We start from the raw sequence: 27,542 nt of genomic DNA, 5'->3' as shown, positions 1-27,542 counted from the left end.
ATTCCCTTTGAATAATTTTTGTCATTTAATTATCTATTCAATGTGGAGATGAACACTTATGGTCACAAAGAATAAAAGTATACAATCCAGGAGCAGAAGAGGTCAAGATTTACAGTCACTTGCCTTTCACTGATCCCATAAAACAATCCAAGCATGCAGAAATGATGATCCCATAAGAGACACCAGGGCAGAAGAATGAGAATGCAGCAAGAAATCCATCAGACTTATTGATATCTGTGAAGCTGAGGATCCCTGAAGTTGTGAATATAGAAGTGAGTTTTATATTATAGAATGAAATATTTATTAACTCTCTCCATCTGTTCTTTAAAAAATTTAGTTTAATGTCATCAAGGCATTTATGGAATACATTTAGCTTAATCATGCATTCATGCCTTAGGGAGTAAAGCATCCCTGGAGACTTGCTCTTTCTGGATCAGCTCTAGAACAAGCAATAGTTTAAAATTCCATCATTCTTTGGAAATAAACCACATGGCTTTGAATCATTCTTGAACAGAGGGTGTTTTATTTTAATTGTCTGGTATTGAGCACATCCAATTGTTGTCTGGGATTGAGCTTTTGGGTAACCTCATCAAATCCCTGGATTTTCCACAGATTTGGAAAAATCTCTCAATATTAGGTATATATCTAATAGTTACAACAACAAGAAAGAATGAGATTGTAGAGTTGCATAATTAATGCAATTAACTATTTCGTTAAAATTCCATGTTTATTGCCAGCACAAGGCCAAATACATCATTTTAAAGACTCCAATTCCTTTGCTGTCAAGTTTCTCATGGCTAGTATAACTCAAGCAGACAAAATTTGCAGTGAGAGTCATCACTTCTGTAGGAGAAATTTTTAAAAAAGGAACTCATGGGCTCAGTGGTAGAGTTGGAAATTGCAGAAACCACATTCGCTTTCATCTGTTGAATGTGAAGTTTGATGAAAGGATATTATAGAGTAGTGACAAGGACCTAATTCTGATCCAAGTTTTGTCATTATAAATCATGAGTAATTCCGAAGGCTGCAGCAGACCCTTATCACTGCTAAACATCTGTAAGTCAGATCAGAACCGGGACTAATAAATACATTCAAAATGCATAATTAAAACAGTGATTTCACATCACTCTGATGAATTTTAGTCAAGGATTTCTTCAAGGATGCTTTTCTCACATTAGCATTTGATGTTAGTAAGCAATGAATAATTCCATTTTTTCTTTCCAACATCTGGGACACTTCCTGCTTTATTTGCTACTTACTGAGCACTCTGCAGGAAATATTAATGAATCCTGGGTGTTGAAACACGGGCCCTGTGGATGGAGCTCAGGAGGCAGCCTTACGTAGGAGAGGTGTCTTGAGATTAAGAGCTTGATTTTGGTGAAAGATATTGGGAGATTTGCCAAACCTCAGGGAAATACAGGGATTTGGGGAGGTCACCCAAAAGTCCCTGTGGCAACTTCTTTCATGCCGTGGAGCTCTTCCCTCGTACCTAAGAGAAAACAATTAATAATGAAAGCCTTTCCTCTTGGTCAGATCAGCTCTTTTTGGTGTGATTCTGGAAGCCAGCGCCCAAGGATGCCCCGAGGCTGGGAAGGTGCTGGTGCTGCTTCACCTCAGCCAAGGAGGGATGGCCCAGGGGAGCAGCACACCCCGAGAGCATCACTGCCCTGCCAGCTGCTCCCTCACACCTCCAGAGGCCTGGAGGTCTTTCTCTTCCTTGGGAGATCATGAAATTCTGTGTTTGGAGAGCTCTGCTGGGCCTTCAGAGCAGCCTGTGGAGGACACCTGAGCTGAGCACCAGGTGAGCTTCCAAAGGAGGGATTAAATGTCCTTCTGTGTTAGTGGGAAGTGACTTTGACAGTTCAGAGCAAGGGGGTGAGAACATCCTCTGCCGTGGAAAACAGGTAAACTGGAACTTTCCCAGCTTCATTCCAGCTGGGTGTGCAACAGCCCCTCTGGGATTTATTACAAATCTTTCCACCTTTTCTTTTTTTGTCCAGAAAAATTCATTTTATCTGTCCAGGTCATGTTTTGACCTTGGTCAGACACATTCCTTGGTGGTTCCTGTAACAAAATGTGAGTGAGTAGAACCAGGATCCCCACTGGAGCTGCTCCCCTAAAGACCCCTTATCCCTGCATGACAGAACCCAGGACATCCCTCTGGGTGCCCTGGATGGCTCAAAATCCTGGCAGGGGCTCGGAGACCCTGGCAGGAAGCCAAAGACACTTGGGATTTCAATCATGACCCATGGAGCAAATTACCAGCCTTGTATGAAGAATTACAAGTCACAAAATTTTAAGTAGCATGACAGTAGTTGTCACAGGGTGAAAGGTGGAATTTTGAAGATTTTTTACTATAGGGCTCTAGGAGGCAAGATGGAGGAATTTGGGCATTGTCCTGCTCTTCTTCCTTCTTCTTCCTAGCCTCCATCTTCTTGGTGATGGTGGCACTTTGGGATTGGTGTAAAGTAGAAAGTCACTGTCTAACACAGGTGATAGGTATTGGAACATAACTGTAAATATCAAATACATAGTTTGTAGTATAAAAGACAACACCAGCCCCGTGGAAGGGCAGTGTGCCTCAGACTGACCTGCTGAACAGACCTCAGCAGGCCAGACAGAAAATGTTTTAGATAAGAAATAATAAACAACCCTGAGAACACGAGCTGAAAACTTCTGACTCCTTCTTCGACAGCTAGGTTGGGGAAAAGAGACTTTTACTACATCTTGGGGCCATCTTGACCAGAGGAGATCCCGAGACCCGCAGTGCCCCGAAACCCTCTGGCGAAGGGAAGTGCTGGGCATTCCATCCCTATGGAAGATGCCCATGGCCCCTTTCCTGCACAGCCCCATCCTGCTGGCTCAGCACCTCCTGAAGGGCCCCGTGTCCCCCAGGCAGTGCTGGGGGCGAGGCACAGATGTGGTGCAGCAAACGAAGGCGCAGACCAAATTAAGGTAAATGTGGAGAGGGGAGCGGGCTCCACGCGCGGCGCGGGGCTCTGCGCTGGGGCAGGATTAAGCCATATCAGGCAGAGCCCCCTTTACAAGAGTGCACAGCACCTCAATCCCAGAATCAATAAGCTGTACATGCTGCAGCACAAAGAGCTCTTATCTGCAGTACCACTTTGAATTTAGTGAATTTATTTAATCCCTGATGCCTGCAGAGCATCAGTCCTGTCTTCTGGGTTAATTTATTTATTCCGGTGATGTATTTTTAGTCTTTCAAGTCCTTGACATTTGAGAAGCAGATTTTTCCCCCTCTCCCTTTCCTAAAAAACATCTGAATTGGAAAAAAATTATTTACAGAAAAGTATTTTTTCCCCTAATTCATTCCCCACTTTTCCTTCTGGGAGCCAAGAGAAATACAATATCAATACTAATAACCATAAATGGAATGGATTGGGAAAGGCTCCTTTTCCCCCTGCCTGGCAGAGCCTGCTTCTAAATCAATGCTGGACATTCACTGATCTTCTTTCTTCTCATAGTTTTTTTTTTCCTACAAGTATTCTCTCCTACTCTGTGAATTAAAAAAATAAAAATTTTCTAGCTATAGCCAAGATTCTGTGCTGCATTTAGTTTGAAAATTTTCAGGAGGGAAGGTGATACTCTTATCTCCTGGAACTTGATATTTCCAGGTGGATCAGAGGAACTCTTGCTTCAACCCAACGGAACCAGAGGGTTAAAGAGTGGGACTACTGTTAAAAAGAAATCCCAAAGGAAAACAATAGGTAGGTACTAAACATTTGGTTATGGAAAAGTAGATTGAAGCTTTATAAACTTCAGGATCTGCAAAGAAGGAAAAAGTCTCACCTGGCCTTGGCTGAGTCAAGGACAACTGCAGGAAAGCTGGAAAAATTAAAAACAAAGTAGCGTGAAGGGCAATTTTTTGAAAAACGGAGGGTTTGTTCCATATTCCTTATCTATGTATTTCCCTATCCTTTACCCAGTATTTCCTTGTGTTTACTTTAAGAGAAGCAACAAACACGGAGAAGAAAGAGCCTCTCCTAGAACAGGGACTCAGCAAAAATATATTCCATGTCCTCAAAAATAACTCTGCAAAGTCACAGAACATAATTGTTTTTCCATTTCAGATATAGGAATAATTTTGGGGCATTTTCTTCTATATAAATACCAGTCCATGAGTGAAGATGTTCAACAAACCATCAATGCTCAAATAACATTGGTTGAGCTGGCTGATTTAGGATTTTAATGTTAATTAAACCTCATTGGTTGCAAACTGGAATAATTGCAGTGCACAGTGAATAAATGTGGCTTGTTCTGAAAGAGAGGCACCAACCTTTGGGCATCCCTGCCCCCCCAAAAGAAGGGAAATGCAAAAATTTAAACAAATCAGCCTCAAAATTCGTCCTGCTGGGTGTTGAGGTGGAGATTTTGCATCAGTCCCCCTGAAGTGCAGGCAGAGGTTTTACCCCTCAAATCACAAGCAAGGTCATTACATGAGTTAAATAATTAGCTCCAAAATTCAGCCATTAATCAAATTTATTGCAAGGCTTTTGCATCACATCCCCAGAACAAGCTCGGGGGGTGGTGCCAGCTGCCCTGTGGGGATGGGCACCCCCAGCCCCCTGCTCCTGGTGTCCCCAGGCTGTTTTGGTGGCATCCTTTCCCCTAAGGGAAATCCTGGTGCTGGGAGAGTGAATGAATTCTAAAGGCACTAAAAACATATTTTGGTCCCTCTGAAGGTCGGATAATTTCATCTGCATCTTCAGGATGGTGCTGATGGAGGCTGGAAGCATCTTAAGAGCTGCTCTCAGGGTGGTTTTCCCTTCAGTTTTGCTCTGCAAGATCCCGTCCCTGTTTTCCCACCTGCCTTGTGAAACCCCCGTTATCCGAACCCAAACACAGGCACACACACTTCACACATTAAATATCTGTAAAATAACTGGTGTTCTCTGAGGAGAGCCTCTTCCTGTGCCACAAACACTTCAAAGGCTTCAAAGCAGAGGTGCCTGCAGCGAGGGCTGAAGCTGAGAGCACAAGTGCCCATTTCAGCTGACACTAGAGGTTTCAGGCTCTTAGGGCATAAAGCATTTTTCACTCTGTTTAAATTAATTTAATTGGAAAAAAAAATTGAAGGAGAAATAACTCAAGACATTTTTGAAGGTGGGGGTTTCTTGTGTGCGTGTGATTTTTTTTTTTTAAAGTGGAAAATGCCGTTTTGAGATTAAACCTGCTTTAAGTAGATATTTTAAATGAAAATATCTTCAGTGTTTGAGGAGGGACTGCAGAGACCTTCTGTCTGCAGCCATCTTAGAGGGGTGGTTTTGCTTTCTCTTGTTTTGCTGCTGCTCAGAGGATGTTCCAGCTCCAGGGCGAGCAGCAGCTCCAGGCTTTCCTTCTGCTGCCCCTTCTCAGAGTTAATGCATTGGTTCTGCAGGCAAAAAAAAGGAGACATTTTCAGTATTCCAGAAGCCAAAAGGCTGTCTGCTGCATGGGGGGATTTGCTGTACATCCCAGGCAGGAGATGCAAATCCAGTTTTATACTGGGGATGCAGCACCCTGTGCCCAGCACCTCCTGCACTCCTGCCCAGGGAATGGTGACAGAGAGAGGACATTCTGCTTTTATCTTTTTATAATTTTTATTTTTTAAAATGAAAATGCCAAAAGAGTGGAAATACCTTCGTTTTGATAGTCATGGTATGGGAATCTTCTTAAATTTTTGAATTTATTTATTTAGCTGCTGACCCAGAGGTAGCCCCTACACTCTCAATGCTTCAGCAAAGAACAAACCAGGTTTGGGAGTGTTTTCTGGGGCTTGCTGATGTTTCCAGATTGTTGCAAGGATGTCAGTGGGGTTTGGATGCTTTGTAGTGGGACAAAGATCTTAGGATACATGGTTGCTTGAGGAGCTCAGGCAGGGCAGGGCATTCCCTGGACTAGCCAAAAGTAGCTCTTAAAAATGGAGGTGGTCTGTGCCATCTCATTAATTTAAAAAAAAAAATATATATATACACACACACACATATATTAAATTTATTATATATAAATATAGGAAAAAATATAAAAATGCATATATAAAAATTTTAAAAGTACTGATTTAAATAAAAAATATACTCATTAATACAATAAGGTGAATAATTAAAATGTTGTGGGAACCAGTGTGTGAGTGCAAGTACCCCCCTGATCCAGTCCAGGGCTGCATTCCATGATATCCAGCACAGGGAAACAGGGATTTCAGCCCAGCTTTGCTGCTTCTCCCCACCTGCCCAGCACCACATTCCCTGTGATTCCCTGTGCCCCCCTTTTAGACCCAGCCCTTGCTTAGGGAAAATCACTGGAGCGTCACGGCCGCATTGATTTAATTGATTGAGGCTCTGCCCAGAACCTCAGCTCCACTCCCAGGCAATGCTAATCAGAGCCAAAGATAACAGCAGAAGGAATGAAAAGATTTCTTCCCCATGACTCCAAAGTGCCTTTGGAAAGAGGGAATTATGACAATGTGTTTTTTCTCTGCTGCCCTGGGTTTGCCAGCGGGTGCCCAGTGCTGCCTCCAAGGGTCCCTCTGGATCAGCTCGGCTGCAGGGAGGCTGCTGGAGCTCCAGTGGGAGCAGCCAGGCTGCCATGGGTTTGGGATTTTATCCACCAAATTTTATTATTTTTATCCAGCTCTACTGTGGAAAATCACAGCTGGGTCACCAGCCAAGGCAGTGACTGAAATTAGCAGGAAAGACATAAAACCTCATGGTTTAGGGGACTTTGTGCTTTCCTCCAACAAAACTCGAGCATTTCCCAGTGTGTGATGATGACATTATCCATTACAAATGGATATCCAGGATAAATGGACCCATAAAATCAGGGGAAAGCAGGGCTGCTGCAGCAAGCCTTGATAACACCCCGAATAATTCACCTTCTAGCAGCAGCTTCTCAGCCCAGAGCCCCCGACCTCCCCACAGGGTCCCTGTTTCCACCCCATTAACGAGTGAGGCACAGATGGGTTTGGTCTTCTAAACTCAAATCAGAATAAAGAATCTCTTTTTGCTCCCTCCTTGCTGAGGTGTCCTGAGGTGTATTTTGAGTTTGGGCCAAAAATAAATCATTATCTTGGAGCTGCCTGGTGCTGCTTCATCTTGGCTTGAGCCAGGAGGGCACAGCCTCAGCTCGACCTTCTGCAGTCCCTGTTTTGGGGTGAGGAAATACACAAGGAATTTTCAGAGAATGAAGAATTCCATCCAGTCATGGAATCATTTAGGTTGGGAAAACCCTCTAAGATCACTGTGGCCAGCCATCCCCCAGCACTGCCAAGGCCACCACTACCCCATGTCCCCAAAAGCCACATGCACGTGGATTTTGAACCCCTCCAGGGATGAGAACTCCAGCACTTCCTCAGGGAATTCCAAAGCTTCTCCCTACATCTTTTGGACACAATCAAAGCAGAGCTGAGAATGGTGAAGGGCAATTTGGCCATTGCTTCTCCGTGGGCATGGGAGGGGTGGGGAGCTGCCCTTAGGATGGATAATTTGGGAGCAGACTGAGTGGAAACAGATCCTGTGCCTTTCTTTACCTGCATGTGCTTCTGCCCTAAATGAAATGCAGGAGTAGAACTCAGGGCAGAAGCTGAATCACTCTCGTTTAATTTAGCGGTGAAATCACAGGCAAGGCACTACAGTACCTGCTGAAGGGTGCAGTGATTTCTAATTATGGATTATGCAGCTAATCAGTACCAATCAACATTTTATGATCTTGACTTAATATTTAATATAATGTTAATTATAATTGCTTTTGCCACAAACTGTGTCAAATCCTAGGTGTGATTTCCCCTCCTGGTGCTCCTCGCGGTGCTGGGTGGGCTCTGGGATGGGGGCTGAGCATCCCTTCCCAAAATCCCACCCAGCAGCACAGACCCACCTCCCTGCTCCCTCTGCCTTGAGTTGTGATGCTAATTAAGTGCTGGTGAGTCTCAGCGTTATTAGAATGGAGTTTTTATCTCACACAAGTACCTTCCAGCTACAAACAGGGGAAGTTCATTTAATTAAAAATAATTTTAGTGTAAGTTAATGTGAACACAGTTCAATTACTCTGAAATATATTTAACTTTTTTTTCCATTTTTTTTTCTTTCAAAGTCTACCAAGAGGCTCTAGAAAAAAAGCTCCAAAACCTCCAATTTACATCAGATAATCCAGATGATGCATTCAGGCCATTTCTGTGTATTTAGACAGTGGCCAAAATGTCATTACAAGCAGGAGCAGAAATGTGCAACAGTGGCAAAGTCACATTCATGGCACAGGCACTGTTCCTGTGATTTTTTGAGCATCCTCAGGGTTTCTGTCCTTAAGTGCCTTTGTGCCTTCTCAAAGTGCTTTTGCCAGCTCTCACCTGATGTCTGTGCATGACAACTCCAAAGTCCTCAGCTCTGCTGTGCACAAACCACCTGGGACCATCTTCACAGGCCTGGTGGTTTTTGATCTAATTTAAACTTTATTTTAAAAAAGAAATCCAAAAAAGTAAAACCAAAGGAAATTCATAAAATTTAAGGATGTAGTTATCACTCAGGCAACTTTTAGTATTCTGAATGCTCTGTGTGAACATCAGCAGGATGCTGCTGGCCCACCTCATTTAATTCACCTGCATATTCCCAAAATCCATTTCCAGCTGGGCTTGGGATCTGGTCCCCCACCTCATCTTGTCCTGGGGTCTCCCCTGAGCATGAGCTGGGGTTTCCTTTTACAATTAATAATTTATCGACTTCTGCTTAAACCCAGGCACGTTTGATGCCTTTTTTTTTTCTTTTCACAGAAAAGAAAAGCTGTAGCTCCTGTAGTGGAGCTACAGCCCAGTGTCAGCAGCTGGAGCTGCTGGTTTTGCCCCTCCAGCACTACCAGAGGCTGCACGGGGAAAGGAAGGAGTCCTGGGAATGAACAGGAATGGGGACAAAAGGGGACATGAGCACATGAACTGTTTTGGGGCTGCAGCCCCCAAAAATCAGCTGCTGGGACATTTAATCCAAACCCCCAGATCTGGCACATCCTGGGGGGGTTCAGCACTGACCAAGAAGATCTTGGAAGTTTTTGTTGAATCTTTATGGCATAAACGCCCCTGGAAGAAAATCTGTCTTTAAAAAAAACCAAATAAAATAAGGAGAACAAGCATCCCCGGGCTGGTTCCTGCAGGGACAGACCTTGGGCACCAACTGCAGCCCAGAGTCTCTGGTGGGTGAAATCCTTCCTCTCCACCCCTCCTAAAGCCTTTCACTGAGTTTGACCTCCCTGATTTGGGAAAACAAAGCACCAGATAGGAGAAAAGGTCCTTAGAGTTAATAACAAAGCCTATTGACTTTCAAATGCAATCTTGTGGGGGTTTTTATACAAATCTGTTGTGTTGCATCTTGTTTCCTTTCTCTCAGCACCCATTAACTTCAGGGACTATTACCATAAAGGAAATTAATTCCACCCCCACAAACACATGGGAACTCCTCCCATCAGGGTACTTTAACATCACTTAGGTGCTGATGGGAAGTGATTATCCCACCATAACACCTCTGGTGCCACTACAGCAGGTGAAGTCCTTCCATCCATTAAAGATCCTATAAACTCTTGGTACAGGTGAAGTTACATGGGAAGTCTTATTCCCAGGAAAGGTTATTTAAAACCTGTAATTCTGGTGTGAGCTGGATGAGGGGGAGTCAGGCAGGAATTTCTCCCAGCACAGCCCCTTATTCTCCACTTAAATAATAATTAAGTTCCCAAAAGGACTCAGAAGCCCAGCCCAACTTCTCCTTTGGCAAAGGAGAATTTATCAAAACCTAATGCTTCTGTTTGTACAGTAAAGACTTAAAATATCTTTGTAAAACCCTGCTCAAGAGCTGGGGCCCAGTCTGGTGACCTGGGACAGGGCAAGGGGATGGCATGTTTGTAATGCCATGGGTAATAATTCCTGAGGCTGAGTGGACAGTTTGGGGAGAGGGGATCTTTCCTCCCTTGAGGAGTACAACCTAAGGGCACCCAAATCAGCCCTCCCTGCTCATTGAGGGGGGTTGGACTGGATGACCTTCAAAAGGTCCCCTCCAGCTCAAACTATTCCACAATTCTGCATTCCCAGAATGAATTTTCAAAAGCAAATGGAGTGGTGGTCCCACCACCCACAGGGGAATCCCTGCACAGAGAGAGCTGGAGGAAGGGGCTTTGTCTGAGCAGCTCGAAGGGGTTCATCTGTCTGCTGGAATTAGGCAATTAGCAGAGAGAGCTAATGAACCTCAGAGACAAACATCTGAGTGTCCCTTCTAACACCTCCTCCCTCAAACAGCTGCTGTGAGGAAGGTGGGCTCTGAGACCACCACCATGTGGGAGCTGCTTCACTGGGAAGGATCACATTCTTTATTTATTTCTGCAGCGTGAGGGATGAAGGGGAAGGTTATAACTACCTCAGAAATATCTCCACACACAGCCCCTTGTGCACGTATTTAATAGAAAATAGAGGCATTGGAGGAGACCACCAAGCTCCAAGCTCAGTTTTTGCCACCTTCCCTGTGTGCTGGTGGTGAGGGAATGTGCAGTGCCTGTGATAAAGGCAGCAGTGGGGTAGAACCATCAGTGCTACCTAAAAGCAAATGAAACTGGCATAAATAATTGTGCTGTAGAAAGCCTTTCTGTTGCACCTTGCCTATCACTGACAATTTACATATCTTAGGAAAACCTTTGTCAGCTTCTGTCATTTCTGCACTATTATGTGCCTTTCTGGATAATTACCAGTTAATGTGAAAAAGCAGATGGAAAAAACCTTGAAATTTCTGATAGAGAATCCTCAAACCTCTCCCCTTATCTGTGCACAGCAGCTTCCTGATTTCAAAAGAAGTTTGAAAACCTTTGTTAAAAATGTCCCTGATTCCCAGTTTGAATGAACCAAATGACATTCAGCTAAAATTATTCAGCTTTTTCCACAATTAAATTCCATTATCGTGAACTGCCAAAGTAAAATGGAAGGTCTCTTAACTAATGTGTCGGTTGTTTGCTTGTATTTTTCGTGGTGTGTATTGTATAAAGCTGTGTGAAGTAGAAGGAGGATAAACAATAAGTGTAATTTTGCATCAATGAGTGGGGCATTTTTAGACCCTCTATTATGGTTGGTGGGTTTTTTTCTTTATTTCCCCACTTATTTTTTTTTTCCCTTCCTGTTATTTTATTTATTCCTTTTCCTGAAAAACCCACTGAGACTGATTGGATATTTCACTAAACTTAAGGAGCAGTGTCAGGTTGGTTTTTAGCACCAGGAATGATTTTTTCTATGCAACCCCTGCATACCATGAGAGCTCAGCACTGAGCAAGCACACACTTCTCCTGTCCCTCTAATGAAGAGGCTGTGTAGCAGTACACAGGGGAAATAATTTCATTTAAAAAAACCACATTTCCACATGCAGGGGAATTGTCCTTGTGTTGCCTCAGTTGGTTTTCCCCTTGTTCTTCTGCAAGACTTAAAATTAAGCTGCCCATGAGAAAGGCAGAAAAGTTAATCACAGAATCCTAGAGTGGGCTGGGTTGGAAGGAACTAAAATATCATCTCATTCAAACCTTCCACTGGAGCAGGTTGCTCCAAGCGTGGTTTGCTCCTGTGCAGGATGGGGTAAAGCAAAAATAACCTCTAAAGCCAAGGAGCAGCTGAGCCTGCTGTGCTGCCCAGCTCTGAACTCCACAGGGAGGTTATTTCTGTGAGCCTGCAGTCAAAAAAAGAGAGACACTTTCTGAACACTGATGACAGGGTTTTATGGGGGAATTTTCTGTACAAAATGCTTATAACAGGCTTAATTTTGCTCTGCAAAGCCAAGCCTCATTTGAGGTCCGTGGGCAACATCCCCCTGCAGACCTGCTCTGCAATCACAGAATCATCGTTTAAGTCTGACAAAACCCTTAAAATGCTCGATTCTGCTCGGATTTTTCTAAGCACTGGAGGCTTCAGCCCTTTGGGCAAACACACCTGAGCCATCCCTGCCCTGGAGCCCAAACCCTGCTGGAAGATGAGGAGGAGGTTGGGAGCGGGCAGAGGAGAGCAAGGGGAAGTCAGGCTGGCACTGCAAGGCAGGGTGAGAGAAGAGGGACAGGAGGAGCTGTAAGGACAGGGTAAGAGAAGAGGAATAGCAAGGAGCCATAAGGACAGGGTAAGAGGAGTGGGACAGGAGGAGCCTTAAGGACAGTCGTGTTCCTGCTGGGACTCCTCCTCTGCCAGGAGAGCCAGGAGCAGCCATGAGCAGCACAGGCAGGTCTGCAGTCACACCAGCCCCACTGCAGAGGGGTCACTCCTTTGCTTCAATGAACAGAAAAACAGCCAAACACCCTCATGTAACCCCATTTCCCTTCTGTTGCTTAAAACCAACAAAAGCTCACTCCACATCGGGTGATCTGTTCTGAAAACAGAGATTTACCAGAGGAACCTCGTGGTTCCTCGCTGGAGTCCGAGATCTGCTCAGCTGGAGCTGTGAGTGTCTGTGTTACAAAAAAAGAATTCCTTTAGATACAGAGAGAATGAAAGCAAGGTCGTGTTGGTGGGGATCACTGGGATGGGAGCTGGAGGATCTCGGTATCAGGATGTTGTATCAGAGCTCCACACACTGAGGCTGCTCTGCTCCATGGCTGCCCTGCTGGTTTGTGTTGATGGTGCTTCTCTTCCTCACTGGCATTTAACAGCCACATCCCCAGAGAATGACATTTCAGAGCCTGATTAAAATCATTGTCTTTCATGGCAGAGAAAGTTTGTTCTTCAAAGTAAAGAAGATAAAATAAAAAATAAAAAAAATGCTGTTGCAAACAGTGCTGAAAACCAGATGAATAAAAACAACCAAAAAAGGGTTTAATTCCATTATTTTCAATTAGCTCTTTAATTTGATTTAAGTCATTTGCACTTGTTGCTTGTTTTACATCTCTTATTGTCCAGCATTTTATTTCACACATCTAACAGTATTAAATCAAACTGTTTTCTAGTCTTTGCCTTCTTTTGAAGCCTCTTGAAAGTCAAAGGCAGATATTAAAAACAAACTTTCATCTCTCTGCAGGTTATTTGTAATCAGACCTTTCTCATCAAGGGCTCATTTCATATGTGTTTGGGATCTGGGAATTATTAAAAATGCCAATCCATCTTGTGAAAAATATTGTCCGTGCTTCAGTGTTTTGAAACTTCAGCGTCATGTGTGAATTCATCAGCAGCAGTGGAGACTTGATGCGCCTGGCTGTAGATACTCACATGTAGTAATGGCTCAGAAAATCTACACAGGATCCTACTTCATGTTGCAAACTCCTGTTTATTGACCCTTGGTGGTGGGGTCAATGGCTGGTTTTAATAATAAATTATAAGCCAATCTATTATTAAAGGGACAGTCTTGCTTCCCCAATGCAAATTCACAAATCTCAATGTGTATTTTGGAGAAGCCCATCATAGTCCTGCAGCTGAGTTAATTTCTCATCTCAACTTGCTGGTAACCAGGCAGTTCTGTCCAGAACACCTTGGTAAATATTCAGGTCAGCATCTCAGAAGCTTCTTAAAAAATATGTAGCTAGGTCTAATGCCAGTAACCACATAGACCTTTTATTTCCTTCAGATCCTCTTTTGCCATTCATTTTTGCTGCCTTTCCCCATATATCCTACTCACTTTTATTTATTATCTCATGTCTACATGAAAATACAGATTTTGTAGGTTGTAGAAAGGAAGTTCTTTCTAAAAAAGTGAATGTAGGAGAGTTAAGCCAAGCTGAGAATCTCCTGAATGAAAGTTTATGAAATTCAGTTATAAAGGTCCCATTTCCAGAAACTCCTTCTTACCTTTTTTCTGCATTCCAAGAGAAAACCTCAGCAGCCAAATCAGGTCACTTGTTGATTGTCCTACCCCACATTCCAAGGCATTTCCACTACCATTAGGACTGATTTTGAAAACATCAAATAATCTGTATGGACAGCACTGATGGAAGAGCTGCACCTGCAGAACCTGTTCCACCTTCTATACCATCAGATTTTACCAAAATGATCACAAAAATATTTAAATACTTCAAGTTTTCACCACATTGACACATCCATAGTGGAAGGTAGAATGAGGGAAGCTGGCTGTGAGCTGCCCCTGGACAAGCATAGCAGATTGCTGGGTGGAAAATGTCAATTCCCCTTCCTTGGCAAATCAACACTGGGGCTCACATCTTGTGAATAAAAAAATTTCCAGGGTGGTGTTAAATTTTTCCAGGTTTAAAAATTGCATTGTGGAGTCAATTCTCTGTCACAAGATGGAGACCCATCTCCAGTGGGCTCCAAGGCAGGGTGGGGCTGGAGAAGGTCAGGAATGAATTCTCTTTTTGATGGAGACATCCAAAATTTGGAGGTTCAGCTCCCTGGGAGCAGGCAGGGGAGGTGCTTTTCTCCTGGTGTGTGTCTCTCAGGAGGAGCTGTCCCACGTGGTGGGTGGACACAAGGAGACAAAGGAGAAACCTTTCAAAGCAGAGCCATCTTTATCTCAAAGGCAGCATTCCCTCTTTGATCCCAAGATGAATCAGGCTGGCTTTGTGCTCCTCAGCTCCTCCTTAAATAGCACCTTTCTCCAAATAGGAAAAGCCTGAATAGATGTAAGGCTTGGGTGGTTTAAGAATCCCTTTTCCCTTCCGAGAGCAAAACTGGCTGTTTCACATGGTGGGAAGAAACCCTCACCTGCCCACCTCCAGACCTTGTAATTCTCCCAGATCCTGCAGTTGAATTTTTGCAGGTGTTTTTTTCCCATGATGGGAGGAACTGAACCCGTCAGAGGATGGGGAGATTGGTGTGCTCTTGCAGTGGGTTTGCCAAAGTTAATTCCACCACGAGCAACACACTGGTGTCGTCTTCTTCCAAGACATCCCTGGTCCTTCTGTTTCATTACTGCTCCATCCATAAAAGGGCCCCCATTAGAAGCATGGCCTCTTGTTTGATGAACCAGGAATCCATACATCCTGTAATTTTCCTTCCTTCATCCCCTTTCCCTGAGTTTCTCTGTCATATTCAGTAAAGTCTCTTTTATTGAACATCTGTTTGGTGCATAGCAAGCTTATCCGAACTCGGCAGGAAAGCACCTTTACTCCAAAATAAATTAAAACAATGTATGTGCCTCTGGCCAATGGATCATTGGATGGGAGTCATGAATGTACATTTGTGGATATTTGATGGGAAGTTTATCATTTAAATGATGAAAATACAGTACTTCAACATATGGATCATTCTGAGCTACTCTCTTTCCTTTCCAGTTGAAGAATCATTGTGCATTTAGAGGAATTAGACAAAATTAAGAATTTAAACTGGTCTGCTTGTAAAAGCTATTACCAAAGAGTGGAAATGCAAAAACAAATGCAGGGGTGGAGTCTGACTCTGAGATATACATGGATTAAGCTGGTTTAGTTTTAGGTGGTGCAAACAAAGAGCAAAACATATTAAATTAGCAAGGAGGGAATTAAAAAGTGAATTAAAGACTTAAAATAGAAATCAAAGTACATAAAACCCCTCTTCAAGGATGGTAGTGCTCAAATAAAGCTGGGAACTCAATGGTTTTGTCTTCTCTGCTGTTTTTATCCTGATTAACAAGATGAATCCGGTGTGGTGGTCTGCAGTAGACCTTTCCTACAGCTCTGAAATTGTTTTTTTCCCCTTTTCATACAATATCTATGATAATTTCCATAATGAGAAATGTTTTCTGCCCTGGAGAGTTGTGCTAGCAGGGGAGTCCTTCCCCTGCTCTCAAAACCATCTCCTAATTCCTGAGGCAATTGAGCAGCAGAAAACTCTTAACACAATTATCAGGAAATAAAATCAAGAATGCTGAACTCCAAAAGGAACCTTGGAGTAATCAAGGCATTCAAGATGATGCTGCACTTTGATTTCCAGTTATTAAGACACCTTTTGGTATTTGACAGTGTGAAAAAGATCTCCACATCTGGCCACTTCATACCACTGTGCGTCGTGACCTTGACACACCAAACCTATACTACAAAATGAGTTTTAAAGCAGACACAACTAAAATTCCCCTGAGACTACAATATGTTTTCTTGCCCAGATTTTCTGCTGTCCACATTGTGCAGACATTGAATCCAGACTGAAACTGTTCAATAAAACGCATTTTCTTTTCAGAATTAGTTTACAACATTTCTCACAAAAAGCTTTGAGCTTTCTGAGCTACATTTTGAAGCTACTTTTAAACCAGAAATTATCATCTTGTGTTCAATTAGTGAACTTGGTCCATTTAAGAAGCAAGAGCATGTGTAGTAAAGTATAAATATATACTGATATATAAAAGTGTAAATTCAAACTGCTGCCATGGAAAGAGAGGTCACAGTACAACAGGCTCAGAAAATCACACAGGAATGGATCTGCTAATGACAAAAGAAAGTATCAGAAATAGAAGTGAAAAATAGACTGCACTGCATTTCTCTACTTAATGTGCAATAATGCCTAAAAGACAGTATGCCAAGTAAGACTTTTGCTATTTTTATACACCCACTTCAGCCCAGTTCCCCTCTCCATGGCTGTCCAGCCCAGCAGGATGGGGTGCCCATGGCTGTGGAAGAAGAGCTGGGAAGGCCCAGCACTTCCATCCTGCTGGAGATTTCAATGGCTCCTGCTGGTATTTTTGCAGTAAACCAAGAGTTTTCCCTGCCAGAGCAGTACAACCTCAGGCCACATTGCATTAATATTTCACTGCAGATTTGTGCTTGGCCCTGGGACCATGGAAAGCTGCCTCTGTGGCAGGACTCTTCCATGGGGTTTGTTGTCAGAGGCATGGAAGGGCTACTACCACTCTTTTAAAGAAGACCTTCCCTGAGAGTCTGAATCACTTGCCAGAGAAATCTCACCTCTGAGGGGCTGACACTTAACAATCTATTATGTCCTAATTAAGTTTGGCCGTGTTTACACTGCTTGATGATGATGCATAAAGATTAATTTTCCTTTCCAGCCCCGCTGCCAGAATGTACTGCCACAGAACCCCATTAAAAATGGAAATAACAGGGAAGTATCCAATTATTTTATATCACCTTAAGTCTACCAGAATTAATCATTTTATGTGCCGTTACTTTAATTTATTGGCTTATCATCTATTGAGGTAGTAGCAGTTATCACAAGGCATTTCTATATATGTTTTAAATATGGTGGTATCATTTCCTATGGAGAAACAACCCTTATTTACAGTTTGTCAATTTAAGGAGGCCAAAGAAAGCCATTTAATTGCTTTTGAATAAAAAAAATCTTACAGAGCCACAGCTAAAATTGGGTTCCTCTGACTGTCATTGGAGTTTAGGATTAAACAAGCCTGAGCTCTTCAGTGTGACCCTGATGAAATTAAGTGCAATCAGGATGAAGGCAGAACCACGATTATACAGGTTGAGCTTTACACTTTGATTTTGTTGAAATATTGATTAGGGATGTGAATATGAATTAAAGATCTTGGCTCTGTTTCAGCAGAAGGCTGAAATTTGCAATGAGATCTTGAGCACATTCATTTTCTCCTCACTTTGACAGGTTCTGGAGTGTGCAAATCATGCATAGGGTCACTTGCTCACCCAGGAGCTGTGGCCAGAAAAGGTGATGGTCACATCATGCTGCCAGGGGCTCCTGATGGAAGAAATGCTCTTCCAGAGGAATCCTTCAGCCTGGAACACAAAAGTTTCACCTTGATGCAATGACACAGCTGGGAAGGTGTTATTTGTGTTTGAGTTTTTTGAATAGTAAAAGAAACTTCTCATGGCAGAGGCTGTCCCTTCCTCCCAGGGGGTCTGGAGTTCTTTTTGTTTGTGGTCTGGGACATCTCACCAAGGTCTGGCAGGGCTTAGCTTGAAAGGGAAGGATGGAGGCTCAGCACCTTTTTCACCATCCCAGCAGGAGGAGGATTTTCTCTCTTATATCCAATTTCCTAAAGTTGCCTGAAGCACCTTCAAAATTCCTTGAGATAAAGAGGCACTGCCAAGCCTGGTACCACAATCCTGCCACCTAAGTGATAGTGATGAACATTCCCAGAAGTCATGGTCACCAAAGCTGTGCCAGACCTTCAGAGGGATTAAATCAAGGATAAGAATCCATAGGAAAAAAAGAGCGTGATGAGCTCATAAATGTTATTTCTCGGTGGTTATTCCCTTCCACCCTCATCCTCTGTGACAGCACTTGTGCTTCCTCCTCCTCTGACTTCCTACACATCATTCATGGGTTGCTTTACTTATTTTTAGTGAGTTGCCCCCCTTTTTCAGCCCGGCAATGCCAGAGGAGATTTCAGAGCAGGCCAGGTTATTTAACAAGCAAACACCCTAACAAACAGCCCGTGTTTCCACACATCCTTGCTGGTTTATGGGGTCATGCACAGCAGTACATGGCCAATAAACCTCTTGACCATTTGTCACAGGTTTTATGAGCCGGTGCTTGGCTGGCTCAGATGCACCTTCCCAGGGCCGATGGCTCTGGAGAGCCACAGGCATCATTTATCCCAACGTGGGCAGCACCCAGCACCTCACCACAAGCTGGAAACCATGGAAGGCACCTCTTTTTACCCAATCCTTGTTTTTTTTCCCCCAATAAGTTATAGTCTTGGCTGCCCATTGGGTGTGAGAAGGACCCAGATCTTGGGGGCCATGGGATGGAAACCTGCCTGATCCCAAGATCCTGTAGCACCACTGGGTAAACCTTGGTGGGATCATCCCAGCCCATTTTTGTTTGCACCCTCCTGCAAGGGGTGGGCTCAGGATGCCCCATCCCTGCCCAGTGATTACAACAGGGACCTGTCACTGCATAACGAGTGGGGCAATGGAGGAAATATGAAATACCATCCTGTGGAGATGGTATTTCATACCATGCTATGCACAGTGGGAAATAAATCCAAGGTGAAATAGTAAATCTCCAAGGAGTTACAGAAATCCAGATAGATACCCTGGTGGAGGTGCATTTATTGTGAAGTGCCTACAAGGTTTTTCTCTTATCTCTAATTTTATAGATCCGTGCAGCTGCAGCAGTCCTTGGATAGGGCACATATTTGAAAATACTATAAATTTCACCTCCTATTTATTTCAGACTCATTGGCACTCTCTGTCTTTACTATCTCCTGGTATTTTATGCCTCAGTACTTGGAGAAAAAATGCTTTGTTTGCACTAGATGTAATATGGAAACTCTCTCTGACATTTAAACTTTAGTATCAGTTTGCCTACAGTGTTAATATCACTGAAACTGCTTATATGGATTAAATTGCCTACAGTATATAATGCCAAAATATGAACACAGCACATTTACTGATTTAAGCCCTTGAAAGAATTATTACCATTAAAATATTTAAGGTCACCTTTACAAATGCAATAAATCAGGAGGATGTCAAACAGAGAGCGTTTAAAGCTCCGGGTCTGGAGTAGCCCAGTGGGAAAATGATGGTTGATTCATTGTCGTGTGCAGACAGGGGGCTGGGTTTTGTCACACCCTTTTGGGGGACAGCCTTGGGGCTCACACCTTTTTGGGGTGCAGCCTGGGGGCTCAGACCCCTCTGTGTGTGGAGGACGAAGGGGACACAGCTCTTCCCACCCAAATTCTGCCACCAACTCCCAGCCTGGTTCCACCAGCTCCGGGGGTCTCACAGGAGGAAAGAGCAGCAAAACCTCATTTCTGTCATTAATGCCAGGCACAGCAGCTCGTGTGCCCTCGGGAGGCAGAACTGATGAGTAAGAAGATGCCATTTTCATGCAGTCACTTTTCTGCACAGAACAGCCTATTCATGCTATGGGTCCAGTTCTGCAAAAACCCTTATTGAGGTCAACACAATTTACTGATAATTGAAGTCAGAGGAAAGTTTTGCTTCAGTGGGAACTGGCAAATCAAGCCTATCAGACAATTCTTGAAAAAAAAAATCATCCTTCATTATGCTTTCATCTTAAATATTAGGATTCAGCAAATTTCCCGAGAACAACCACTGTGTAAAACTTTAATCTTTTGAGAATGGATTGGGACTGTAATTGCAAAAACCAACATCCTCCTCCTGTACTGCATTCCCTCTCTCCAAATGTCAGCATTTACTAGCAAGTTATAAATGGGGGAGAAACTTGCATGTGGTTATTACTCATGCTTTCATTTGTTTCCAGGTGACTGTTCTTAATGTTTAGCACAACCCCCTTATCTACAGTGGCCCATCATAATTTACAGCATGAGAAGACAGACTAATGTTCATCCCCATTGCCTGGGAAAAGTGCAGGAGGATGGATAAAACCCTACTGAAGTGGGAAGGTTTCCCCAAAGGGTCTTTCAGAGAAAGATGAGATTTTTTTTTTGCTGGTGATTAGAATACACTTGATTTAGTAAAATGCTCTTACATGAAGGTAACCTGGTGCTTCCTCCAAAACTTGGGCTTTTAAAAAGCACATAATTTGTTTTCTTCCCCTTCAAAGAGGCTGATTTGGGGAGCACTGCTCCCAGAAACTCCGACTGCACCTGGGGCAACCAAGCAACAACACTTATGCCTTACTTTCCAGTTTTCTCACAGAAAGAGCCTGAATTCCCAAAAACCCCACAACTAACCCTAGAGAAATGCTGCTGTCACAGGGCAAGAAGGAGCAGCTCCCAAGCCTGAGCAGATGCTTTGCTGCAGGAGGAGAAGCGGAGCCTGACCCTGGACTTTGGACTGCTCTATCCGTGAGATTTAACAGTTGGATAACACATTTGATAATTGAGTGTGTTAATATTTTGCAAGAGAGACTGACAAGCAGATTGTTGTCAAATCAAGGCTCCGTCAGGCTGCGGATATTGAAGCTGGCAGAGCCCAATAATTTACGGCTTTCTCCTTCAGCTTCTCATAATTTACTTCCCAGCCACTGAAGGGAAACCTGCAGCCAAAGAAAATTGATGGACTCATCATGCAGACATGACACTCCTGAAACCTCAAATTGCTATTTTATACACATGGTGCAAAGAGGAATGATCAATGGGACCTGGAAACTCCTCATTTACAGGAATCCTGGAGAAGCTGCACTGGACCTTTCTGCTCTTCCACTTTCCTGGGACTTTCTGGTATATTCCAAATAATTTCCATTTAGTATTTTCCTCTACCCAGTGACTGTAAGCTATTGGTTTATATTGGTACAGGGTCTTAGGCCCAAGTGGGTGACATTTTGCTTAAAAAAAGACGCAAAGTCACTCCAACTCAGCCCAACTTCTGCTGACTGTGTGAACTCACCAAATGGAACAACCCAGCTGCTCATTTTCAATCTCAGGTTTATGTTTGTTGCTAAATTAGTGCCCTGAAAAAGTTTTTGGGAGTTTCTCATTGCACATCATGACTCCTGAATGGTCTCCATCAGCCATATATTCATGGCAGTAATTTCCTTTCCAGTGCCATAATACACACCTGCAATCATGGGAACACAAAGTTTAAAAATTCCTCCATTCCTTCCAGAGAAAATAGAAAATCAAGAATTGTTTGTATAAATAAAACCACAGAGGTTTCCAGATATAAAATTGGATTACTGGGACGTAACAACAGTTACTGAAAACAGGACAGGGCTGGGGGCTGATATTTCCCAACTGAGTAAAGTCAAGTTTTGGAGGCATTATGTGCACCCTTTTTTAGAATCTGTGTGACTAAATTCATCCCTGCTGTATGCAGATTTATCTGAGTAGAAACCTACCTCAGGCTCCAGAGTGAAACTTGGTGTTGTCACTGGGAAGGCATCGAGGCTGGTGCAAAGGCAGCCGAGCTCTGCCCAAGCCCCATCAGCTGCTTGGAGAGAGGCTCAGGCAGCACTGCCACGGGGAAGGGTGGGGGAACTCACTGAAAATCCACAAACACATCCAGAACCTACAGAAAAACACCATTTTTTCCCAAGGAAGGAAGTCCAGGGAGAGGCAGAAAAATTTGCTTCAGCAGGGAAATTAAGAGAATGAAATAAAGGCTTGGCTTTGCTCGCCAAGACAAAGAGTTTTTACACCCCTAAATGTGCATGGATGAGAATAAACCTGTGGATTGAGGAGGGCTACAGCACATCTCAATAACTCCAGGCTGAGGTACCTGGCTGAACTGAGCTTTGATGTGTATTTAGGTTTGTTTATGTTGCTTGGGACTTGTGTCAAGGTATTTGTGATTGTGCACCTTAGAAACTTGTTGAAATGGGGTCTTTTACAAGTTTGCCGTATTTTAGCTGTGCTGTTCATTCACTGGATCTGTGGTAAAATCATCATTTTTCTTAGGCTTTTTCATCCCTAGTAGAGGTGCTGTAGGATAAAAAGCACAGCTCATGCCACAGAAGAGAAAAAACATTCTTATGCTCCAAATACAGAAGGCAGCAGAAAAAATAAAGCAAAAACCACTTCTCTGAAAATGCAGAATCACTCCCAGTCTGACCTCACAACCTTGTACCCACTGTATGTTGTAAAAACAAAAGGAGGAGTTTGGAAATAGCATAAACACACTTGGAAATAACAGATATTTAACCCCTAATTCACCAAGCAGAATTCATTTTACTGCATTGGTCTGCACCAAGAGCCAAACTGAATCTGGCCAACTCAAACTTACAATAATTCACATTTAAAACATATTTTTAACCATCATAGAATGGTTCTGCACAAGCTCCAAAATCACACATATGTTAATAAACACTACCCTGTATTTTTGCAGTGTTTCAAAGGGAATAAAATATACTTCTCTTTTTTTAAAAAGTTTTCAGAGATCAGCTGAGGTGAACTTGCTTGAAAAACATGGTAAGCTTCAAATCAAATACCACAGTTCTAAGAAATCCATTAACCGTTCACATCTAAACCTCAGCCTTCCACGCTTCACCCTACAATGCACATTGTTGTCAATTTTTGTCTTATTTACCCCCTGCTAATAGCTGGGCTCCATTCCAAGAAACTTAAGACAATTGTGGAGAGATGCAGATCTAACATTCTTCAAGTTGACAGCCAATAGTTCTGAGCATTTAATTCCCGAGACGGAAGAATCTCCAAATCCTGCTTTTGTAATTCACCCGGGAAAACACATCAGAGCCAAACTGTGTCTGTGCAGCCTGAGTAAAAATGTTATTGTTTGATCCAAGTTGTATCTTTCTTGGCAGATTTGTAGGGATTGATCCTGGCTGACTGGGGTATTTTAATGGGAAGCTGAGCACTAAACTCCTGATGAATTATCATAGTATTGTAACCATCAGCACAGCTGAGGTAAAGGTTCATCCCTTTACCCTCGTTAAAGTTTAAACAGCTCTGCCAAATTCCACCAGACTTGGCATGTGTGACGTGACTAAACTCCTCTAAACTTGGAGTCAAAAGCTTCCAGTGGGAAATGATCCATCTTTATGTATTTGCCCCCGAGCAGTGGTGCAGGGATAAATAAATAAATAACATTATTCCATTTGCTCAGGTTGGAAATTTAAGCAGCTAAACACAACTCTGAAAGTTTTTCAAAGTTTTTGCATGGTTTTGATAAGGGGTTTATGCTTAAAGCAGAAAACATGAAGGGTCAAGGTCCTCCCTCCTCCCTTTGAGGAGATAATAATGAACAGCCCCAAAACATTTGCTCGAATCCTCAGGGCCATGGTGCAAAAACACAACCTGGGGCTGAGCTTCAGCCAGTAGGGATCAGGTGGGTTTGTCTGAACCCCACATGGTCCTTCTGCTCATCTTGCTTCTCTCCTGATCTGTCTAGCCCTCGTGTAACTCTTGAGCCACCTATTCTGGTTCAATGTGATTTAAAGGGAATTATTCATCTTTCTTCCCCAGGCTGATTAGACTTATGAGTACATAAACATTGTGGAAAATACCACCACACTATTTGCCTTTTCATTCTTTAGCCTGATTTAAGCAATACTGACTTTACGTCCACTTGCAAATCTCCCTCAGTTTATGCCTCCAGCTTATGCTGAAGTCCCAGATTTTTTTCCCTCTGTGATACAACTAAAACATGCCCTTCTCTGTTCATCCATCAGCAAACCATCAGCATTTTGTGTCTCCACAGGACCCCTCTGGACCCCCAGCTGCCACCCAGGCCCATCTGCTGCTCACAGCCAGAGCAGGTTGCTGAGGATCTGGTCCAGTCAAGCTCTGAACTTTTCTACCTCACCCAGTTCATGTTGGGATGCCAATAGTTTCAAGAAACCTGTTTTCTCCATTTATCCAAATAACCCTACACGTGTAGGAATAGTGACTGGATTCTTCTTTAATTCCATCTGTGAAATTTTCCTTCCTTGGCATGGACACAGAATGATTTGACGTGGGTCAAATTTATGATGTATAGGCAATTAATATTTTGCTTGGTATTTCCTCATACAGTGCTAATTACATCCCAGTCTTTCATCCTGGATTGGAGTTTGCTGTCATGAAGCACTAACACAGACCCATTCCAGGCCACAGCTAAAGCATCCACGGGTGGTCATACAAAAAATAATTAATCACTCCATTCTGCAAGAGAGTCATTAACTGCTGACACAGGTTTTTGCCCAAATCCTGGGATTCTCGGACACTTCATGTCAGCAGCTGGAGACTTTGACTGGCATTTTCCTTATTTCAGTATCATGAGCTGTATTAATTTTGAGTGATTTGCTCCTTGCACAATTCAGTATCTAGAGAGATTGGACAGGGTTTTTTCCTGTGTTTATGCAGGTCCACCCTTGTCTGGAACATCTGTGCAGTGCTGCTCATGTTTGCCAACACAGAGGTTTAGTTTCTCCTGGAGGAGCCCCAAACTCCAGCTTCCATTCCTGTCCTACTGTAAAAATAAACTATTTGGAAAATTTACCTTAATTAGGTAAAGATTCTCCAATGAAATATTCAGGAGGCCACAAAATACTTTGCTTTTACTGGAAACAAATGTTTTGCTTTGCCTTATACTGAAATGAAACCTTTGGTCTGAGGGAGAAGAAAATCAGGATGAATCCTTTCTAGAACAGAATATGCCCCATCGTGTTTATCCATGAGAAATGTGCCCTTTGCAGGAGACCTTGTCTTCAACAGCTCCTGACTCCTGCTGACTGCACAGCTTGGAAAAGGGTGTACAAAAAATTAATATATTGTTGAAAAGCCGCCAGCTGGATGCCTTAGCCACCTCTGGGAACCCCTTCCTTTGATGGAAAATAAATATTTACAGTTAAATAAAACCTTGAATGATTTTGGAATAATTCTTTCAAACAGCAGTGCTACTGTACAGAATGAAAGGACTCAAAAAAGCCGAGTTGGTTAATTTTTTAACTTCAAAGTTTGATGGATATACTCTAAATCCAAGATAAAGTACATTTAGGCCAAAAGGTTTGAAAGGTGATCTCTGGTCTTAGTGTGGTTCTCCATCATCAGTTCATAAAAATGCTTGGCAAATTGTTCAGTATCTGTGGGTCTGTTCCTTTCCAGGTAACTTTATGGAGCTGATCCAGTTCCCTGTAAAATCACCAGGGAATTGGGCACTGCCTTTACTGCAAATTTTGAGACAAGAAAGGGCTGAAAGTTTCAACTGGTGCAAATCAGCTGTTTTGGTAAAGTTAGCATTTGGAGTCTGTTCATGGATATTTGGGATTTATAAAATAAACTCTTCATTTCCTTGAGAAATTCCAGAGCTTCAGAACTGAAAGAAAATGAACCTGATTTCTGCTGAAAACCAGCATTTACCAAAATAATTTCTCAAATCCAGTATTGCAACGTGCAAAGATATTTAAGTACCATCAATTAAGCCTTGACTTATTCTATACCACAGAAAGTATCAGCCATCCAATTCATATTAATATCTCAATTTAACAAAATACACTGCTTGAAAGAGTGGTTAAATTTTCCCTTCATCTCTAGGTATGACGGCACAAAAATCAAGATTAACTTCACCATAAACATCTCATTTAAGATCTTAAACCCCTCAATAAACCTGAAATAATGAATACTTTTTGGTGTCTTTTGGTAGCTCATGAGACAAAAGAGCCAATACAACATGTCCCAAGCTCAGTGTGCTGAGTGAATGAGCAGGATGTGCCTTGGCTTTGGTGACAAAGAGTGTAAAAGACTTTCTGCCACCACAGTCAGATGACTCAAGGAGCCAGATGCCCCAAGAACTGCCATATCTACTATTTGCCCCCCAATCAGCTGTATCAGGACTGTATTTTAAGGATCTTGCTGACCCAGCATGTTTATGGTGGTTGGGGACCTATTCCCATCAAAAAACCTTTGGTTCTACCAGGTCTTGATTAAATTTAAGACAGTTTTTCACTCAGAACATAATTGGTAAAATTAGAAATATTTCTTGCTGCAATAGCCAGGCTGCCCCTCCTTATCTCAGGGTAGTGCGTTCTCCTAGCAGAGTCATCATTAAGTAAAGCTTGGAGATGAACCACGAGGGAAAGGTCAAATTTCAGTTCTGGAGATCTGGAGGTCTTGTCCATTTCTTACTCTTGGGTTAAGTAATGGAGATTTTATAGAGGTGGTTCCTGAACAGCATTTATGGATCTCTGAAAGGTCATCAGACTCACAGCTTGGTGGGTGTATGGATTGTGAATTGATTGCCAGTTTGAAGAATTTAGAGATCTCCTGCTCAAGAAGAGAACCAGGCTGTGGGAATGAAGGATATTTATGGCTGTAGGGATCTCCAGCAGAACTGGATCTACCAGGAGTGGTGACCAAAGGGATGAGGTCCTGGTTTGGGTCTCTCTGCACTCCCAACATCAGGGAATTTGTGCCTTTGTGTTGGACACTGGAGACCATCACCCCAACCTCAGTGTCCATCATCCTGGTGATACCACCCAGATGTAGTTTTTATCACCATGGGATATCTCCTTATTTAGTGGCATTTGTTAAATACTTGCCATGGAATGTGAAAACAACAGCCTGTCAACACTTGATCTGGGATGAGGACAGCACAGCAATCTTGGATCAGCTCTGATGCTCCACTTGTGTACCCGTGGCAGGGCACAGTGTGGGTGGGCATGGCTTTGTCCTCACACTTGTCACACCTCGGTGTCACCCACGGCTGCACAAGGGACAGGAATCAACTCACCAGCAACAACACCTGGCGGCAGAATAACAAATATTAAGTGGTTTCAGCTGGTATTTTTCAGCTGAAGGAGGGAAAGGAGAGAGCTGACCACTGACTTGTTATGTCAACATGTCATGGCAGCAGTGTCTGTCCAGGAGAGAGCCCTGCAGGTGACAAACAGCTTTCCTGGTAAACACCAGCTGGGAATCTCTTCCACAATGCTCACGGTTTAGGTTTCTTTACATCCATCCTTAAGTGCTGGCAGTTTAAGCCCTCAGGGTTTTGCTGTAGTTTTTTCTCCTCAGGTTCAAGCAACCAGATTAAACACATGTAAACTAATTTAAAATTCCCATTCAGGTTAGTACATATTGCATCGTGTACATGTATGTACAATATATAAAATAAATGTGTGTGCACTGGAGACAAAAACCACTTGCAAAATCAACGTGGAGTTCAATGGTCTCCTGCACACAAAAAAAGAAATTTCCTGAAACAACACATCTGAAATACCCTTACAGATGTTTCTCTGCATTACCAAAAAAAACCTGTCCCCTGAGCTAAAATGAAAATTGATTTTGAAAAAAAAAAAGCTGAAGGATATGAGTGGATCATCATAATTGGATCAACATGCTCCAAAAGCTTCA

At 42.9% G+C, this 27,542-nt stretch overlaps 1 long non-coding RNA gene across 2 annotated transcripts in view; it reads right to left on the bottom strand.

Annotated features, from left to right (window-relative positions):
- LOC135304269 (uncharacterized) overlaps window positions 1-27,542 on the bottom strand; it is a 139,021-nt gene continuing 111,479 nt past the window's right edge. The window contains exons 5-8 of one of the 2 annotated variants that reach the window (XR_010365708.1): window positions 5,254-5,392; window positions 3,811-3,846; window positions 1,260-1,489; window positions 1-252 (exon numbers count right to left, since the gene is read on the bottom strand). This is a non-coding gene — a long non-coding RNA (uncharacterized LOC135304269). The remainder of the gene's footprint in view (window positions 253-1,259; window positions 1,490-3,810; window positions 3,847-5,253; window positions 5,393-27,542) is intronic. The other variant, XR_010365707.1, reaches the window with a different exon arrangement.

Source organism: Passer domesticus, chromosome 7, assembly GCF_036417665.1.
Source record: "Passer domesticus isolate bPasDom1 chromosome 7, bPasDom1.hap1, whole genome shotgun sequence".
Classification (NCBI taxonomy): Eukaryota; Metazoa; Chordata; class Aves; order Passeriformes; family Passeridae; genus Passer; species Passer domesticus.
Note: the sequence above shows the minus strand (reverse complement) of the source record. Positions and strands in the feature narration are given on the sequence as shown.